The sequence below is a fragment of the Grus americana genome, chromosome 1 (assembly GCF_028858705.1).
Source record: "Grus americana isolate bGruAme1 chromosome 1, bGruAme1.mat, whole genome shotgun sequence".
Lineage (NCBI taxonomy): Eukaryota > Metazoa > Chordata > Aves > Gruiformes > Gruidae > Grus > Grus americana.
Window position 1 is genome coordinate 153,521,547 of NC_072852.1, and position 19,960 is coordinate 153,541,506.

At 41.6% G+C, this 19,960-nt stretch overlaps 1 long non-coding RNA gene across 4 annotated transcripts in view; it reads right to left on the reverse strand.

The window, feature by feature from the left end:
* Window positions 1-7,712: 7,712 nt before the first annotated feature.
* LOC129199675 (uncharacterized) overlaps window positions 7,713-19,960 on the reverse strand; it is a 427,470-nt gene continuing 415,222 nt past the window's right edge. For 3 of the 4 annotated variants that reach the window (XR_008574710.1, XR_008574711.1, XR_008574709.1), the window contains exons 3-4: window positions 10,309-10,431; window positions 7,713-8,957 (exon numbers count right to left, since the gene is read on the reverse strand). This is a non-coding gene — a long non-coding RNA (uncharacterized LOC129199675). Of the gene's footprint in view, window positions 9,258-10,308; window positions 10,432-19,960 lie in introns of all 4 variants that reach the window. The other variant, XR_008574713.1, reaches the window with a different exon arrangement.

Consider the following 19,960-nt stretch of genomic DNA (forward strand, 5'->3'; position numbering starts at 1 on the left):
CTGAGTCGCCCATTGTCTACTGCAATATATTTTTATTTTGATAACACTTTAAAACTGCTAAGATTCCACACTGATATCATGTTAGGCATTACAATGTATCTACTTCGTATACTAGAAAATTGTCCCTTTTTCAGGAGCACATTTTAATATAGCTTTTGGGTACTGTTTACTGCCATTTTTTATCCTTAAACTATAAGCCATTTCCTTTAAATTACAGGGAACTTTGTTCAAGCTAAAGCAAATAAGATGCTGGCCTTTAATCCAAAGGTGGCTGAGAGCTATATTGCGGTAATCTTCAGAAAAGAATCTTATATTTGACAAGTTTCAGGCATTTTATGCCTTTAGGAGAACTGGATGGACTCAGTGGTCTCCCAGCAGAGCATTAACTCTACTTACAAATTTTACTGAAAAGCAGATTCTGACTTTGAAAGAGCCCCTTGAATAGAGTTCACATGTTACTAATTACATAGTTTGACCTACATAACCAAGGCCCAATAAATGTTTCGTGACTTTCTCTCTTTTCTACATTCTTCATGGACACAAGTCATCTTTAAAGTACATCTTCAAAATATATATTCAAAATTACTCAGAGAAATTGCTCCCTAGACATGTGTATTTTACTCTATTGTCTACAAACGGAGCCTTGGGTGAAGAGCTGCAGATGTTCAGGTTGGATCAGATGAATATAGGCCACACACAGAAGATAAGATGCTCCCAAGAATCTTCCAGAAAGCTTGGAAAGCCATTAGCTCCTTGAACAGAAGTTGGATATGATTTTTGTGTACCACCCTATTATATTGAAGTGCAGCTGTTCAGAAAAATGCTTTGATGAAGGTCTGTAAATTGCTTTTTTTTCCCCTCTTTTATTTTATCCTGAATCTGCCATTTCTCTTTATTAATCATTCATATATCCAAAAGTATAAAAGTAAATTATCTGATATTCCTCTTAAATCTAGATGGATTTGATTTGCCTACAGAACTAGTTTAAATTTAATATTACTCTTTTCCTCTTTTCTCATATACTGAAGTGGACTCCATACAAACTTTTACTCCCAGCTGATCTTACAGAAATATGCTCATTTTTTGTGGGAGGATCTGCAGAAGTACTACTGATGAAGAGGAAGCAATAAAAATAGTTTTTTCCTCAAATGGAAACTGATGGATTTTTTTTTTAAAGGTATTAATTAATATAAAAAAACCAAGGCTGTGGGATCAAAGGTGAAAAAATTGAGGTATGGGATTCAGTAGGTTAAATGGAAATATTTAAAGCTACTTTAAATGTAAGGTATCTCTTGAGTTGCCTCCATCTCCAGTACACGGGGGTGTAAGTATCTGAGAGGCTTTCTAACATGTCTGCCAACATCTGACACTGGCATCTAAAATGATTGACTAAAGACTAGGGGAAATACCTTGAAGCGACACTGTGTGCCTTTGTTTAGAAACTGAATCTTGCATTTTCTTTTTAGTTTCATTTGTGGAAATTTGTGCCTTTTTAACATCTAATTTTAGTTTTTCATTATTGCTTTTCTTCATTGAAATCTCATCTTCAGTATATGTACAATATTGGTTTGTCTTAGATATTTGTCAGTAGAGCTTGCACAGAAACTGGCAAAAGATGTAACACACAAACACCACTCACATGTAAAGCTCCAGGCATATACATTCTTTTAGTAATTACTGGGGAAAAATGTCTCATGAGACAACTTTTTCTGCTTGAAGGACACCTCCTTGAGGACTGATGATTAGAGAACTGGTAGGAAGGAGATCAGAGCCTATACACCGGTGAGCTGAGGGAGTCACTGAACCCCAACACTCGGTGTCCTGGGGGAAGATCCTGCCCACAAGAAATGATAGGGAAAGGTCACCACCCTGTCTTCTCTAATGGCTATATGTTGAAGAGAAGTAGTAATGACCTTTAATAGAATAGAATAAGACTTTTATAAGAAATGTGCCTCACCGTGGGAGGACTCTGGAGACAACAAGGCACCTTCACTGCAGATCCCAGTAGGATGCCAAAATTTTGCAGAGGGCTGAGCCCCAAGCTGTGTTCCTCTTTTGAGTGTTTCTCTTGGCTCACTACCGGCAGTGCCCTGCCCAGCAGGCTGGCTGTGCTCAGTGTCCTTGGCACTGGCTCTTCCCTCTTCTGTGTAAGGGCCTGGGGGTTCACCCTAGATTCCTCTTAAAAGCCCATATACCCAAAATCATTACACCATCTAACTTTTAGGCACTGTTTATTCTTTCTTTCCATTCCTCCATTGTAAAAGACCAATATATTACGAACAAACTGAAATCACCACATTCTTTTTCTACAGACACGCAATGACTCACATACACAGCAATGACAAACACACAGAGTAGATTTTATACTCCTAACATTCCTTTGATGACTACTAACCTGAGCTAGTAAAGCCCCGTAAGCAGTTCCAGTTGTCATCAAAGATCAGATTTGGGATTGTACAAACTAAAGGTGATGAAAGTTTTGTATGAGATTTCTCTGTAAAAAACCCCATCTTTCATTCAAGTCATTTCCTGGCAATACCCCTGTGAACGGCAGTGAGAATTTTGTGTGAGCAAGAATTGGCTGAAGATAGCAAGGCTAGATCTACACCCTGGGCATCTCTACTACGCTGTTGTAAGAAGCAGTGCTGGGAGGTATCATACCTTTCATTTGTAGCAGCTAGTAAATTGAGGCTTTTCCTGGCCTTGGTTTACATGAAATATTTCTACTCTTGTCTCTTGTTGTTGTTGGAGTATTGCTGAAAGGGAGACTTTTCCCCTCTGTGGAATGGATAGACTGCTCTGCTAAGGCAGTTCTTGTGTGCAGAGGGCATTGGCTTCACAAGAACACCTAAGGTCTGGTGCAGCCATTGGTGCCATCTGCCTCTTGTTCAAGTTCACTGATGGTGCAGACCTACTCCTAGGAGCAACTTTACCAAGGCTGCTTCTTCAGAACCACGTCCTCTCACACCTCCCTTGATTTCCCTAGCTTTGGGATGAGTCAGGGCAGGAGGCATAGTTCTGCTGGCTGTGTCCTGTCCCGGGGAAGGATGAAGCCAGAGAGCACTGCTTGGGCTCCTGCCTCCATCCTCCTCCCAGAGGGGACTCCGTAGTTTTCTGGGGAGGCTGGAAGTGACAGCACAGCTGCTGACTGCTTTGCACACCAACACACAGCTGCACGAGTAAGTGACCTCTTGCTTGGTTGCTTCCCTGCTCTAGCTGAGGCTGGTGCAAATACTCTCCCATGCCAGAGAGAGTTGCAGACCCTTGCCATGGCATAGATGGGTCCATAAGAGTTTCATGAGCCTTACAACTCTGCACACAATACAACATTGTCTGACATGAGTCATGTTTTTATAGATTTGTTTTTCCATACATGGAAAAATCAATTTAACCTTTGTAAAAAATTGCCTTAAAATACAATGTAAGATATACACCACTTTTCCCGTGGCTTCATTTTATGCTTTTGTAGAAGTGAGAAACCAGAAGAATGTTTCCTTAGGCAGAAGCCTTAAAAAGATTTTGTATGTTAGTAATGGCAAAGATGCAGTAAAATGGGACATGAGTGGAGGGAACAACAAGCAAAGCTGGCGAAGGAACTCCTTCTCTTCTGCAAAGTTAAGAATGACTGAATAGTAAATTGTTTTTTAATAAGTTTTGTATTCTCCTGGGATATGGTTAAAGGGTTAATTTAACGCTTGACCCATTAAAACCGTTGAGTGCAGTGAGAACCTTGTAAGGCTGATCAGATGATTATTTCTGGAAGATAAGTGGTTGAAAACCGAGCCTCACTAGTTCAGGTAATCAAGGGAAATCGGCATAAAAGAGAAGATGCGGCTGAGTAAAGACAGAACGGCTACCTGAGATTCTATTACTTGTCGTCTTTCAAGCATAATAATGAGATTATAGTAACCCTAAACTGGCTGAAAACAGAAATCTGGCTGTCTGTCAAGTTCATTGTGTTGAGTTTTACAACACTCCAGATCTGGTTCCTCTGAACCTACAATAATTATACCAGGAAGACAGGCTCAAAGAAACCCTTTTCAACCTTGGACCTTTGTCAGGTTTTGGCTTATGACCAGAGTGCTATTGTTTATGTCATGGGAAAGAAAAAAAAACCAAACAACAAAACCAAAAAACATTGTTAATGTTTATTATTATTTTTTCATCGTGCAATTCTTAAAAAATATTGCCACAAGTCTTTCCTCACTCCAGCTGTCACACTGCCTTGTGACTTTCTGAATGAACGTGTTATTGAACCACGAGCCTCTTGGCTTCTCTGTGGTTATTCTAGTCGGATCCTTTTGCTGTAATCATTTTTCACACCTTTAATTGATCCACGCCTTCACATCACACGCATGTGGAGTAGTGCTCCTACTTTTTAAAAAATAAAAAATGACATGAGATACAGAAACAAGGAGTCCGTTACATGAGCCTCAAACGTGCATGTGTTTCCAGCCTAGGGACTAGTCTCAAAGTCAGGTTGTTTCGATGTGGAGAGAGTTGTCTAAAACATTGGATGTGAGATCCTGTTTTGAGATGATAGCAGCTGTAAAGTTACAGTTCAGGAAGGCTTTTAGGCACGATTGTCAAGCTGACTTCAGCTCTGCTGGGTGCATCCTTCCTCCTGCTCGTGGGAGGCTCTACCTGCCCTTCCTTCTGTCCTGATTCATGCTGGTATAAATGACCGTACTAGCAGCCCAAGCCCACATCAGCCTGGACAAAGACATGTTTGTATCCACGCCTCACTTCAGACTGTGAAGAAAACAATCAGGGTAAAAGTCGGTATTTACTGTGCAAAGAGCTGTGTCTGACGAGGGTGTCACCAGCCTGTTCCCGGAGGTCACTGTTGTTGCCGTTCTGGAGGCGAAGCTGCCCGGGTTGGCCTGGACAAGCTGGGCAGCTGGCATGAACCTGGCTGCTTTCTGCCAAAGCGCTTTACAGGGTTGCTCGCACCGCCAGAGCTGCTGAAGCAGCAACCTCCTGCGACGGGCAGGATCAGCATCTCAGCACAGTACTGATTTCTTTCACTTAGTACGGCTGGAAGAGGGGACGTCTTTGCACAGCTTCAAGCCTCCGTGCAATAGATGCTGATCTCCTGGCCCTCGATGCAGGCAGATGAGCTCTTTTGCCCATATGTGTTTTGCGGTCTTTCGAGCTGATGTAATTCAGCCTCTAAAGAACCGTTTTCCTTGGTCTAAACTGTATCTTCCAGAGGGAGCCAGAGTGTAGGAATGTCAGTTTGCAATTCCAAAAAGTTCTTGAGACAGAGATCAGGCATTAAGCACAAGTGTAGACTTAGGAATGTTATTAAATGCTTTGTTGAATGGGGACCTGTGCTTGCAGTAAGCATACTTCAAGCAGACACACAGACATGCAGCATTTCTTAAGGGCTGTGCCTGCAGCAGGCTTTCTTGTGATTTTTCATAGACTATGGGCTTCTGACATTGTTTGTAAGCTGCCTTTATTCCCATTTTCAACTCCTAAATATCCATGTAGAAAATAAACCCACTGGTCACCCCACAAGGTCAAACTAGAAAATATTTGCACATTTTGAGCTTCCTTTAAAATGTATTTGAGCAGCTATAAGCCAGGCCAGTAATCAGCATCGTTGTCATGGGAAAATTCTCCAACACACATCAGTGCTAGAATTGCTATTAACTTATCACACACTACTGTTCATGGAATAGGGATAATGACTACCACTGAGCTGCCTTATGTGGTTGCCATGAAGTAGCAACCACTACGAAATATTTTTTAATTCCTAAATATTTTTAAAGTCTTCAACAATGGACTTAGGAACCTAATTTTAGATGCACCCATTTCTTAAATGTGAGTTTTGTATCTCAATGATTTTCCTGGAAAGGCCACATCCTACAGGCCTTAGCAATGTGAGCAATACAGAATAGTCCTATGGCCTTAACCTTAAAATTGAACAGATTTTCTGACAGTGGTGTTTTTGATGAAGCACACAGTGGATGTATTCATTGCAGATATATCTTTTCTGTTTGTTCTAAAAATCCGAATCTGTTCCTCTTGACTAATAACCAAGGCCCACAGACCTACCAAGTACATGTCGAAGCAGAATTAAATTATTAACAACCTTTGCAGTTTCAGGCAGGATCTGGTTCTCATAAGTCAAAGTCTATGCAATGATGGCTCTGTAGTTCCTAAATCACTGAGTGTGAGAAATGGAAATACACTGTGCTATGGTATTTGTAATTAATACAGGGTTTGTGGTGCCAAGTCTTCAGAGCCCTCCAAAAGAGCATTTTGGGCTGCTTCTTAATATAGTTCAATACACAGCTAGCCCAGGAAGATGGAATACTGAAGTTAAACAGATTGGGAGATTTGGCAGCAAATCAGATTTTTTCATTGCAAAATCATGCTTGATCAAAAAGGAACCATTTCATGGAAGTGTATGTTTTAGCAAAGCTGCCCTGTGAAAGTTTAACCAACCTAAGAGGGGAGTGCTGGTCACTGTGGAGAGACACAACAGCTTGATCCCAAGCAGCGAGTGGAGCTGAATGTCTGCAAACCGAGCTACTAGCATGGGCTTTTTTTCTGACTCTACTTTTTTATTAAAAAAAAAAAAATAGTATTCATAGGAGCTCAGTCATTCAAAAAAAAAAAAAAAAAACAACCCAACTAAAATCTTGGGTGTGAAATCCTAAAACTTGCTTCCTTCCTGGGCCGTGCAGAGAAAGATCACAGCACAGCCCAAGCCGCCCAGAGGGCATAGTGGGGTGCAGGATTTGGGCACAAGGCTGCCCAAACACTCCCATGCACACTCCATGTGCTCTGGTCCTCCCTTCCAGACCACGTATCTGAGCCTGTATCTACTCTCATGGACTCAGGAGTAGCTCACAGAGCCTTCACTACTGCCATTTGCATTGAGTATGTCTGGTTAGATGAAAGACATTCATGTCCATTTGTATGTGGAATAGCAGGTTCTGCTAAGACAGGACTGAGAAACTGATTCTTTGTTCTTCTTTCCTATAAATATACTGGTTTATATATACCCAACACAGTTCAGTTACTATTTTACCCTAACAGGGGTTTAGGACCTCATCTTCATAGATTTCTTAAAAAAAAAAAAATATGTAATACTGCACGAATAAGTGAAACAGGAATGTGAAAAGAAAGAGGACTACTCGAAGAGCAGCCTGAGTCCCGAAAGTGAGGAGTTAAGCACGCTTCACTTCAATTACCTCAGTATTAACAACTCTAAAAAAAAAAAAAAAAAGAATGTTTGCAATATTTGATGAACCTCAGCAGTGATGTTATGGCCAAATATTATGAAGGAGTTACGAGGAAACTGCAGAGTTAATAGAACTGAATTGAAACAAGGATTTTTAGAAGTGACTTAATCTGAGACTTGAAAACTGAAAGAACTTTTATCCTTGTTGAAAACTGCTGGCTCCCTTCACCCAAACATATTTATATAGATATTTAACTGATTTCACTAGTGAACAAGCTAATGTATTCTAGAACAATTTATTTTAAAATGTGAACTGTAAAATTATGCTACAAAGTTTATTAAACTTTCAGGTGTTACATTTTGACATACTCAGATCTTTCCTTTAACAATGACAGAATGCTACACAAAAATACTGCATTTCATCTGGTGTAGGTCTTTATCTTATCTTGACAGATTATTGCTGGTTAAATTGTAGAGCTGACTTAAAGGCAGGACTCTTCAAGGGAGTGAGAAATTAAGGCTTCACCAAATGGTAATAAAGCTATTAAAAATGCAAACAGCAAACAGCTACACTGTACAGGTTAGACAGCTAATCCAAACTAGCAGTTTAAAAAAGCAGAGCAATTACACTTTTATTTAAATGCAAGGAATATGAGCAAGAATAGAATGAGGTGCCTTGTTTAAATGCATTCTTTTGAATATTTATTAGAAATAATACATGTAGTTAAGCCACTTATCTGATTTCAGTGAATAAGTAAAATGCAAAAGATCAATTTTCATAATTATACTAAAGAAGTCTGTCTTTCATAAAAATCTCATTAATAACACCATTATTACTGAAAAAATATCTCAGTATTATTATTGTTATTCTAATTATCGGCAAAATGCTACTGATAATGTTGTCATAAAATTCCTTTTTAGTATCCTATTAAGGAAGATAGACTAAGTAGTGGTTTAAGTTAAATCTAGATCCTAAGTGGCATTTAAGAAAAAATCTTCTTTGTGTATTTAGATAAAATACATTATGTGTATAATTACATAAATTACTTCAGGTTTAGCAAACAAGAGATATATAGATAATGCGTGCGTGCATATGTATTGTTATCTCTACAGAACTATACAGCCAGCTCAGTAGGAAACACACCGAGCTATGCAAGCACAGTAACAAAATGTTGCCCAAGGACAAAAATAGTTTCTCAGCAAAATTTTAAGAAACAGCCTTTTTCACTTATTTATTATTATCAGAGACCCTGTCAACACTCACTATTTTTTGTGCCTACCTGGATTTATTAAATTGCTAAAGAGCTTGGGGTCCTCTAGAAATTAATGTTAGAAAGGGCACATTGTCTTACACGAGAAGGAAATTTTAGCTGCTCACGTACATTATCGAGCATGCTTCAAAACTAGGCCAGCGTGGGTTGCAGCACAGAGGAGGGAGCAGGAAGGATTTTTGAGTTGGAACCTGACAGTTCTTCATCCTTATGGCAGACAAGGACCCGGACAGCCAGCACAGCTAGAGAAGAAGAGAATTTGTTCCTGCCATGGAATTCATAATACATGGGCTGGCACCGTGTCCAGGAGCTGCATGCGTGGACCAGAACCTCGGCGTGTGAGTTCCCAGGCAAATAGGACAGCTGGTTCCCCAAAAAGCTGATTAACAAATAATAGTTATAGTAGCCACCAAGGTCAATCAAAACCATGTACGCAGGCTTCCTTGGGAGGTCTGCGGTAGTGAACAGCTTTCTGACGCAGGGGGCACCTGGAGGATGAAGAGACAGTTGGAAAAGTTGCACAAGTTTTCATGGGGCGGCAATCTGCCACCCTGCTGCCCTCTCTGAGATTCCACACCATACAAAAAGAAATAGGCCGCTGGCAGCATAGCAGCCTTATAGCCCTTATCTCTGGGAAGATAATATTGTCAGACATGTTCAGGTTTTTGAGCAACAGATTTTCACTGATTCAGATGGTTCTGGCACTTTCTGGTTCTGCCTTCACGGTCACAATGACTTAAATAATAATAGCAACAAGTTCATTTGACGGTACAAGAAGAGGCCAGTATCTGGAAGGCAATGAAAACAGTAGGCTGAGGGACACTTTTCTGCCCAGATCTTGATCATTAATATATACATATCCTTACATGCATAAAAACATATGGCAGGCAGTGGTTGGGAAAATGGATATTTACCACAACGCTGATTAAGCAATGCCTACAGGCACGATTGAGAAGGATCTAAGCAAGAGTTCAAGGCTTTTCCTGAACAGGGTTAGAAACAAGCCCATGCCTAAGCAGATCACAGACTGATTTTCTGTTAAGACATGTATTATTTGGTGTTAATTGGTATCATGTTCTGAAAAAAAACCCCACCCTCCTGGCAAGTGAAATTTATTTGTATCTATAGCTTGACTGCCTTTTCCTGTCTTAAAACACTTGAAGAAAATTAAGTTATCTAAGTAGAGAGAGTCGGGTAACTTTCAGAAACAACTTTCAGTGTATTGCAATCACTGGATGCAATATAGTTATACTTATCCCAATGTGTCACAGGTGGCATTTACCACTATGCATGAGTGTTAAAGCAAACAGAAACAGCTTTTATCACAGCAGAATGTCATGATCTGCACTTAGGGTTCAATCTTTCCATCCACTATGTGGGCACAAATTGACATGCCTCAGAGAGTAGGATTGAATTCTCCACTTATTTTAGAAAGTGTTCTAAAAATACAATCAATATAGGGGGTTGTAAAAATAACTTCTTTATTTTTTTTTACTTGCTAGGGAGAACTGTGCATAAATTATGGCTTTATTTTCTTCTACTTGAGAATTATGTAAGTTGTACGAAAAGCTCAAAATAATTTAATACAACCATTGTGCTTTTGCATCTGTGTGTCTCTAGTGACTTCTTTTTTCTTCCCTTTTTCTTTTCCCCCCTTTATCTCATTCTCTCTTCCACTCTCTGTCTCTCGGTATCTCTCTCCGTGACTCACACGCGCACACACATACACACACTCTTTGGTAGCAAGGGCATATGTAGGCAACCCCCAATTTTCCCACTTGAAAGTGTTCCCGTGGCTTCCAGCGTGATTTTTCTCAGCTTTTATGTATAACCACCTACCTCTGCAAGACAAATTGATTTCTGTTGATCTCTTGGGTGCACACTTAGGGCAGGTTTCACTTAGTCAATCTCTGTCTCCATCCCACTGGTTTGGATTTATTGTGGATACTTTATAAGCAGTGGCTAATTTCAAGGAGGAAGAATACAAATAAAATAATAGTAAGAGTACATACTCTTCACAGCAAGAACTGTCTCTTTTTGTCTAGCACTATTTCTGCTACTGTAACAAAGCAGATCATAATTAACCAGGGACCCAAAGATTCATCACATTTGGGCTAAATCCTGCAATTTTCCTGTCCAAAAGCCCTCAGTGGAATTTCTTAGTGAAACAGTTAAAACTTCTATAACAGTGAAGCTTCTGTTCCCAATCTGCCCAGGAACATGAGGTTCCTGGGGCTGTGCGTACAGTTAAATCTGTATTCACAAAACCAGTAAAAAAACCTCATTCTAACCCGGGTGTGCTCGCACCCTCGCACTCCTTTATATGATCACAAAGTGCCCCCCCTCCCCCCCCCGAATCATACAGATTTTGTCTACAAAGTCGGGCACACGTGGAGTTTTACAATATTCTTTTAGTCTAACCCAACTACTTTAATTTACATGTCAGAATCTATACTGCTGTAATCTCTCTTCTCTCAAACATTCGCATTAACAAATTGATCAGCCTAGATGTGCTATGTACTTAAAGGAAAATCTTGTTTTCCTTTGGAGATGGTACTTTTGAAGCATAAGCACTTAGAAATGTCTTTTAATGAGTTGAGTGTCTTGTTTGTGACTGTATCTCCTACATAAAGCCATACCTACTTTGTGTTTTTTCCTGTGACCAGTCCTTAGGCTGGTTTAAGGCTCATATTCACTCCTCTATGTGTTAGATTTCTTCTTCTTCTTTTTTCTTCTCCTTCTCCTTTTCTTCTCCTCACCTCTCCTTCCTTCTTTCCCTTTGTCCTTTTCCTTTGTCATAGCAATTTGCACTTGTTTGTTGCTGATTCGTAAGTCAACAGCATCTCAGTAAGTCAGCAAGAATAACTTGGAAAAATAGTTTCCCGGAAAAATAGTTTCCCAGAAAAAACCTGGAATACATGTGTGCATTCAAATGTTACCTTTTCACATTCTAATGAGCACAAACACAGAAATAATATTTATAGCAGATATTCATCCTGCAGTGAGCTCCTGAAGCATCATCTTTTGTACAAAAGTGCCACAGCTTCTTAAGACTACTTATATGCATGAAAAATCAAATTTGGACACTTAGACACTTTTGAAGACTTGAAACAAAACATTAGTGAAATAATTGCTGAATCCAGGAAATTACTGTGAAGTGATATGTGACACATAATATCTGTCAGTCTTACTGCAAGTGAATATACTCCAGGCCAGATCGTGGCCAGACACTGAGCATTGCAGGAGAGACAGAGCAGACTTCAGCAGCTAGATAGCATTTTTCTTGCTTAACATTATCTTTCTGTGTTATACTGCTGATCTGGCTGCTGTGTCCCTGTTCCCAGGATAGAGGGTCAGGAAAAATTAGATTTTGTCATTACTTTATGTTGTAAATCACTGAATGTTAGGCTCAGACCAAAGAGGCTACTCCAGTCAATGCAAGTCTCTGCAGACTTATGACTGCTCCTGCTTTGCTCCAGGGAGCAAAACCAGCCCTTGGGAAAACAGAGTACCTCGAATGCACAACAAGAAGCACTCACTTTGAAACAACACCAGGGAGTATTTGAGGAATAGCGTATTGAAAGTTCCAGAGAAACAATGTCCGTTAATGCGCTTCAAGCAGTCTGTAATCCTTTCTCCATGTGTATTATCATGAACTGCAACACTTGTTTCCTTTGATTTCTAAATGTGATGCAATCTTTTAATCCCAAATATTTTCTTTTCTCTGTTATATTTTTAAAGTTCTCCACAACAGTTCCTGTAAATGTCAGCATGGCTCCATATGTAATTTCTCTTCACTCATAGCTGTCGTTAACATAACATTACGCAGAAAAACATATACCTCATCTCTCCAGGCCCTCCACCCCAATTTCTCTCCTGATATTGGAAGTGTATTATGACTTTTATTTCTATTTGGCACTTTAAAGGAAGGGTATGTTTATAATTTTGACAATGCATATGTTTATGTTTAAAGTGTATTTGCTGTCTCTGAGTAGGAAGGCAAATAACCATTATCAGTCACTACTTATTAAATAAAATTGTAGCTAGTAAACAGCCAACTTTAGCCATTTTAAGTCCAGCCATTCAGTTAGTATGGCATTCCCATCTAGAAGATATTTACCTTTAAGAAAAATTACAAAAAGAAAGGGCATATAGGAAGGGGAGAGGAGGGACAGAATGATTCATGGGAAGAGTCATGGCTCCTGTGGAGCTATTCTTTGTTTCACAACACAATCTGTGCTGTAATCCTGTCTGCTCAAAAAACAGTGTAAAAGGATCTGTTATTTCACTCCTCATTTACATGGTAAGAGCGTGTTGTGATCCCCAACTGCTGATGAAAGAAAATACAGTAGCCCATGCTCCTAATTTGACCCCATTCTTTATGAAAAAGCATGTTACTGTAAACATTAACTCGGGCTAATAGTCCTCAAAAACACTGCTCTTTGTCATTGTTGTGACAAACATCAACCTGCCTTGGCTGTGAGATTTGCCCTCACTTGATGGTCCATGGCTCTCTTAGAGCTTCTTTTTGCCAGGCCAGTGTAGCTGGCTAGCCGACCCAGCGTGTCCATAACTGTGCTGAACAGGTGTACTAGTGGCATGTCATCTTCATTGGCTTGGGGCTCCTCATACCACTAGGACTCCTGGAGGAAAGTGGTTCTTTTAGCTGCATAAACTTCACAGAATGGTTGAGGTTGTAAGGGACCTCTGGATGTCATCCGGTCTAACCCTCCTGCACAAGCAGGGACACCTAGAGGTCCCAGATCTCCAAGGATGGAGACTCCCCAACCTCCCTGGGCAACCTGCGCCAGTGCTTGACCATCCTCACAGTAATGTCTTTTCTTACATCTACAAGGAGCCTCCTGTGTTTCAGGTTGTGCCCATTGCCTCTCATCCTGTCACTGGGCACCACTGAAAAGAGCCTGGCTCTGTCTTCTTTGCACCCTCCTTTCAGGTATTTATAGTAATTGATAAGATCCCTCCATGAGCCTTCTCTTCTCCAGGTGGGATAGTCCCAGCTTTCTCAGTCTGTCCTCATATGGGAGGTGCTCCAAGGCCCTTAATTATCTTCATGCTCCTTTATCAGAGTTCCTTCAGTATGTCCATGTCTCTTTTGTACTGGGGAGCCCAGAACTGGACACAGTACACTCCTTGTGACCTCACCAGTGCTGAGTGGAGGGGAATGATCACCTCCCTCGACCTGCTGGCAATACTTTGTCTAATGCAGCCCAAGATATCATTAACTTTCTTTGTGACAAGGATACATTGCTGGCTCAAGTGTCCACCAAGACCCCCAGGTCTGCAGAGCTGCTTTCCAGCTGGGCAGCCCCCAGCATGTTCTGGTGTTTGGGGTTGTTCTTCCCCAGGTGCAGGACTTTGCACTTTCCCTTATTGAACTTCATGAGGTTTCTGTCAGCCCATTTCTCCAGCCTGTCAAAGTCCCTCTGGATGACAAGGATGACCTTCTGGCATAACAGCACAACCCTCTGGCATATCAGGCACTCTTCCCAGTTTCATGCCATCTGTAAATTTGCTGAGGGTGCCCTCTGCACCTTCATCCAGATCATTAATGAAGAGGTTAAACAGGATTGGATCCCCGGGGTATACCACTAGTTACTGGCCTCCAACTAGGCCTCATGAGACTGACCACCAATCTCTGGGACCAGCCATTCAGCTAGCTTTCAATCCACCTCACTGTCTACTCATCCAGCCCATAATTCAGCAGCTTCTCTATGTGGATTTTATGGGAAACAGTGTCAAAAGCCTTACTGAAGTCAAGGTAGACAATATACACTGCTCTCCCCTCATCTACCAGGCCTGCCATTTCACCATAGAAGGTTATCAGGTTGGTCAAGTATGATTTCCCTTTGGTGAAGCCATACTGACTACTCCTGATGATTTTCTTGTCCTTCAAGTGCCTGGAAATGTTTTCCAGGATTGTTCCATCACCTTCCAAGGGATCAAGGTGAGGTTGACCAGTCAGTAGTTCTCTAGGTCCTCCTTCTTGCCTTTCTTGAAGATCAGAGTGATATTTGCTTTTCTCCAGTCTTTGGGCACTTCTCCCAAAGATCTCAAAGATCATTGAGAGTGACCTCACAATGACAGCTGCCACCTCCCTCTGCACTTGTGGGTGCATCCCGTCAGGGGCCATTGACTTATGTACATCCAGTTTGTTTAAGTACTCTGTGACCTGATCCTCTTCCACCAAAGTTACAACTTTATTGCTCCAACCTTTCCCCTGGTCTCTGGGACCTGTGATTCCTGAACGCTGGACTGCGGCAGAGAAGACATGCAGTACCTCATGTCCTGCGTAACCAGGTCCCCTACCTCCTTCAGCGGTGAGCCCACATTTTCCTTAGCCTTCCTTTTGTCACCTATGTACTTATAGAAGCCCTTCTTCTTGTCTTTGACATCCCTCACCACATTCAATTCTGGTAAATTTGACCGTGACTCTTTTCCATGGAATTCTGGGAGAACACGTTGGATTTCTGTAGCACAGGGGATAATTGTGATGAAGTGTTAGAGAACATCAGTGTCCAGGGGGTGGTACTCCTTGTCATCTTCTCTAACTGCAAAAAGGCTGAGCATCAGCTGAAGGAGAAAGTGACTGCTGGTGCTGCTACCCAAACACTGTGGCAGGATTGTCAGCCTGGGTTGAAAGTACCATCAAACTGAGGTGACAGCTTGTTAGGATAGATGGGAGGGATATCAAGAGTGTAAAAGCTGCATTTAACTCTGCAACAAAGGCTGTGTCCACACTAGTAGTCTAATTTTACTCCCAAACATGGTCACCCTAGTTCACATCCAAATCTCTTCTCCAGTAAAGTCACTTGTTTTCCTGTGGAAGGAAATCTGAGCACAGTTGATGGGGCAGCTTGCTGAAGGATAGACAGCGAATAAACTACTTGACTGTGAGATGCACCAACTGTGGCTCGTTCTGCCTCGAATCATCCTGCAAAACTCTCCCAGAGGTCCTTGCATTACCTGTCATCCACATGCCATCATGCCTTCTCCCATGTCACCCAGCACACACTGTCAGCATCACGCTAGGGAACTCCTCTCCAGCAGGCTCTGACTCAGCACCTCATTATTTCGGTCAATTTGCACTGGAAGCCCACAAAATTCTGTGAAAAGTGATGTCTCAGAGCCCCAGGGGGCCTGGCAGACACCTGGATTATTTGGGGCAGCATTATTCCAGGGCAGCGGGGACACCAGCCAGCCCCACATCATGCAACGGCCCTGAAGTGTCTCCCCAGTGCACAGAAGGTGTACATGTATCATAAAACATAGTCTCTGTATTCGTGCATTTTATTTTATGCTATTTTTCTACTTGAAAATAAACACATCTGTAAGAAGAAGAACAGAAACATCACCAAAGAAGAAAACTCACACATTGTCCCGTGGGTATGCAAGGGGCAGGCTCCTACTGCGGAGCACTGAGATTGCAGGCTCCCGGCATTGAAAACAGAGACATGAACCCACCCAGTTAGGTGGGGTGTGAGATCCCTGGGAATTCAGCGTGGGGAAGAGAGCTGACTTCCAAAGACTACATGCTGCAAAGGGAGCTGCCCGGAGCTGCCGCAGAAGCAGAGGTCCGACTGAGTTCCTCGATGCTTCTGCAGGCAGCAAGGCCCAGCTCCGCACTGCACATGAACCACCTTGGTCTGCTCAGTTCAAGAGTGCCCAGTAGATTCTGGAGGAGTGGTATCCAAGAGATGATGATGAGGCCTCCTTTGGCTCACATCACACAAACAAAAAATGAAACGACATAATTCTAAACAACATTCAGTCTGAAGCACAGGCAAAAGCGCTCTCTCCCTTTTCTGCAGTGCTCCCCACAGGGACCAGGAGACCCTGACAAGGTTTGAAACTATAGTACCCACATCTCAAGGTACTCCCCTAATATTACATTCTTGGGTCACCTCAGTGGGCACCTTCTTCATCCATCTTCCTGACACTGGAAGAGGAGTACCACTACATGGTTCCCAGCAAGAGGGCAAAGCAAGAAGGTGAAGGACTTCATCTTGTGCTTAGGCTCTCATCGAGAGGCAGGCCGTCCTGGCAAAAAAGTTTTTGTTTATTTCTGAGAGAGAGAGAGAAGATTCCTCTTCCTTGACTTAGGTAGCATTTAGATCCCTTTGAATGCATTACATCATAAAGTATCTCAGGCAAGAGATTAGTCACCAAAATTTCCAGACTCAGGGTTTCTGAAAGTGTTTGAAAGCTAACCATGGGTACCTAACAAACTCAGGCTGAAAAGTGAGGCACTCAGTGTTTTGGACAGTTACTGAAGAGTAGAGAAAAAACAGCCTTGAACACCCCAGGATGTTGTCTAAAGCATTAGGTGACAGTCACTAGAGAGCAATGCTGCGAACAGTTGTTTTAATGCCAACTGTCTCTCAGTCGAAAACAAAGATATTCCTTGCAGTTACTCAGTGGCTTCAAGAACTTCATCAGGTATTGCATTTGTACCAGTACTTGTGCTATATTCACACTGTATTTCTGATGTCATTACAGAACAGTTGCCATTGTAATATATGTTCTAAAAGCTGGCAACAGATCTCTACTGAGTAAAAAACCACTGGCTATGTCCAAATGAGGTAGTAGCTGCTTATCTTAATATATAACAATCCGATGTCAAGTATTTTTTACTTCTGTTAACCTAATATATTTAAGACAGATTTACTTTTTATTTTTCAGTGAAATCTTCTTGAAGTGGGATTTTATGATACCATTTGTATTAGCATTATACTGTTTCCCATTTTCATTACTGTATAGAGAGGTTTCCTATTTATGAAATAAAAAAGATACATTGCAGTTTTTTCTATTCCAGATAAGGTGTTGACAAGTTTATACACACACAGAAGGGAAGATAAATGCACTCTGTATCAAGGTCAAAGTAAGTGCTATCGTAATTTCAAAAGTGTTGACAATTTTAAACATGTTTTACAATGCTGCTAGGAAGTTTTCCTAAATATGTAGCTCCTACTGTTATTGTGCTATGCTACTCATGTACAATAATGCCAAAGACCCTATAAAGGCCTAGAAAGAATATAAAAATCTCTTAACCACAAGTCAGATTTTCCACCTGTGCAGACCTTTGGATGTTAATGGAGTTTCACAAGCTGTAATACAGGAGATTATTAGACCTAGTCATATTTCCAAGACAACATACCAGAGAAAATACAGTTGCTAACATAAGGCTGCTGGCTAATACATTTCCTTGAAACTTTAAAGTTATGCAACTCTGAAAATGAGGCTGCTGAGCAGAAATCGAAAACATAATGGGAAGACTCCAGGAGCAACAGCTGAGGAAAGCAGAAATTGAATTTTTATCTAAACTCAGATTTTAAATATTTAGATTAATTTTAAATCTAAACTCTTCTTTTCTGCTGACTTTTCACAAACACTCAGGAAAGCAAAACACTCTTTGTTTTTCCTGCATATAATTCAGTTCAGGCTCATGGATGCAGTATATCTCACGGGGCAAGACGACTTATCCTCTCAGTTTTTCCCAGAAGCAGTTTCACAGGAAGACCTAGTCCGCTGGGCCAAAGAAGTACCCCATTCCTCTTTAAACAACAGAAAACTGAGGAATAGCATCAAGTTTTCTTCTCTCATATCATATGCTATTTAAAGCCTCCTCTAAAATTATGAATAAACTAGAAAATGAAGCCATGCTTCATCTGCCTTCCAGAATCTGCTGGATGCTCACCAGCTTGTGTCTGAATGCAACTTTTGAATATCAATTGCAGCCTCTGAGGAAGACAGTTGCAGGGAGCTGACTGCCAGGCTTAGGTTGGACCCCTGCACCATTTTTGGTGTCAGGCTAGCACCGACACTTCAGTTCTTGAGGGGTCTGCAAAGGATCTTCATCACTGCACTCCTTTGACTTATTGATATGGGTTTATCACCATTAAAAGAACCACAACTTTACATTTTAATGAAGGCCATTACTTGTAGATTTTCTTTCTGGGACAAAGGGGGCCTACAAGAAATCTGGAGAGGGACTGTTTACAAGGGCATGTAGTGATAGGACAAGGGGGAATGGTTTTAAAATGAAAGAGGGTAGATTTATATTAGATATAAAGAAAAAATTCTTTACTGTGAGGGTGGTGAGGCACTGGAACAGGCTGCCCAGAGAAGCTGTGGATGCCCCCTCCCTGGAAGTGTTGAAAGCCAGATTGGATGGGGCTTTGGGCAACCTGGTCTAGTGGAGGGTGTCCCTGCCCATGGCAGGGGGGTTGGAACTAGATGATCTTTGAGGTCCCTTCCAACCCAAACCATTCTGTGATTCTATGATTCTGATATGTTGCTATTAGTAGCCCATGTCCTGTTGTTTCTCTGCATGCCCTCGTTTTGAGGACTGTGACCTGAAATCTCTCCTTATCCCATCTCCACAGAGGGAACAGCCATTATTCTTGCTCTCTCAGAAAAAGACACATAACAGGTGTCTTCTACACATAACCACTTTTCCCCCAGTTGCGTTGAATTTGTCTCCACTAGCATCCTGTAAAAGCACGATAGATCATGAAGTCTCCTGACTAATTAAAGAAACTTCTCTCTCTGACTGCTGTCTCCCTCAGCCAAGGTCACCTATTGCCTTCATTTCTAGGCAGCAGAGAAAGGGAAAGCTGTGCCGATGGTACCCACAAGAGAACCATGTCCCTGTCCCTGTGGCCTTCTGCGTTTGTTGCTTCTTCTTGTTCACTTGTCAATACCACAGCAGAAGACAATCCTTGTGGAGTTGCTCGTCGTGGTCTCAGCTGGAACTGTGATGGGGACGCTATTGCAGGGACCTCCCTGTGTCTTTCCCAGCTCAGAAAAAGTAGAGGGACCCACAATGGGCGGCAAATGTTTGTGGCAACCTCAACAGTGCAGCCCGCATCAGGCTTCTGAGGACGCAAGGCACAGGTCCTTCCAAAATAGGATGAATTTTGCTGTGGTCACCTCAACATCTTCTTCCTTCCCTGGCCTGGGATTCTGTACAGTTTTTCCTATTGCCTGTCCATAAACTGGAGACTAGACCCAATATAACCCACTTTGTGAGTATATTAATATAGGGGCTTAGTTTGGGAGGGAGTGAAGTGAGGAACAGCACCATGGAGCAAAGATCCTGCCAAGCAAAGCCTTGGTAGCTCTGCATTTATGCAAAACTGACAAAACTGTGTAGGCACCGTTTATGTAACCATGAGTTCCCAAGGAACCCCTCCTAAGAGGCCTGAGGAGCAAAGATTTGGTCATGCCATTCAGAAGGAGGACTTACATATATATGTGTCGCATGCAATTACTTGCATTAGTAGATGCCATTGTTGTGTGCTTATATTCTTATACTTTATATTGCATAATTTATAACATTTATTAATATTTTAATGACTCAAAAATGTGAAAGATGTGCCAGTAGAAGTCCAAAGACAGATACAATGTGCTCCTTCCCCAGAACAGCATAAAGTCTGAATCTGGTGGGAAACAAGCAACATGTTGAGAAATC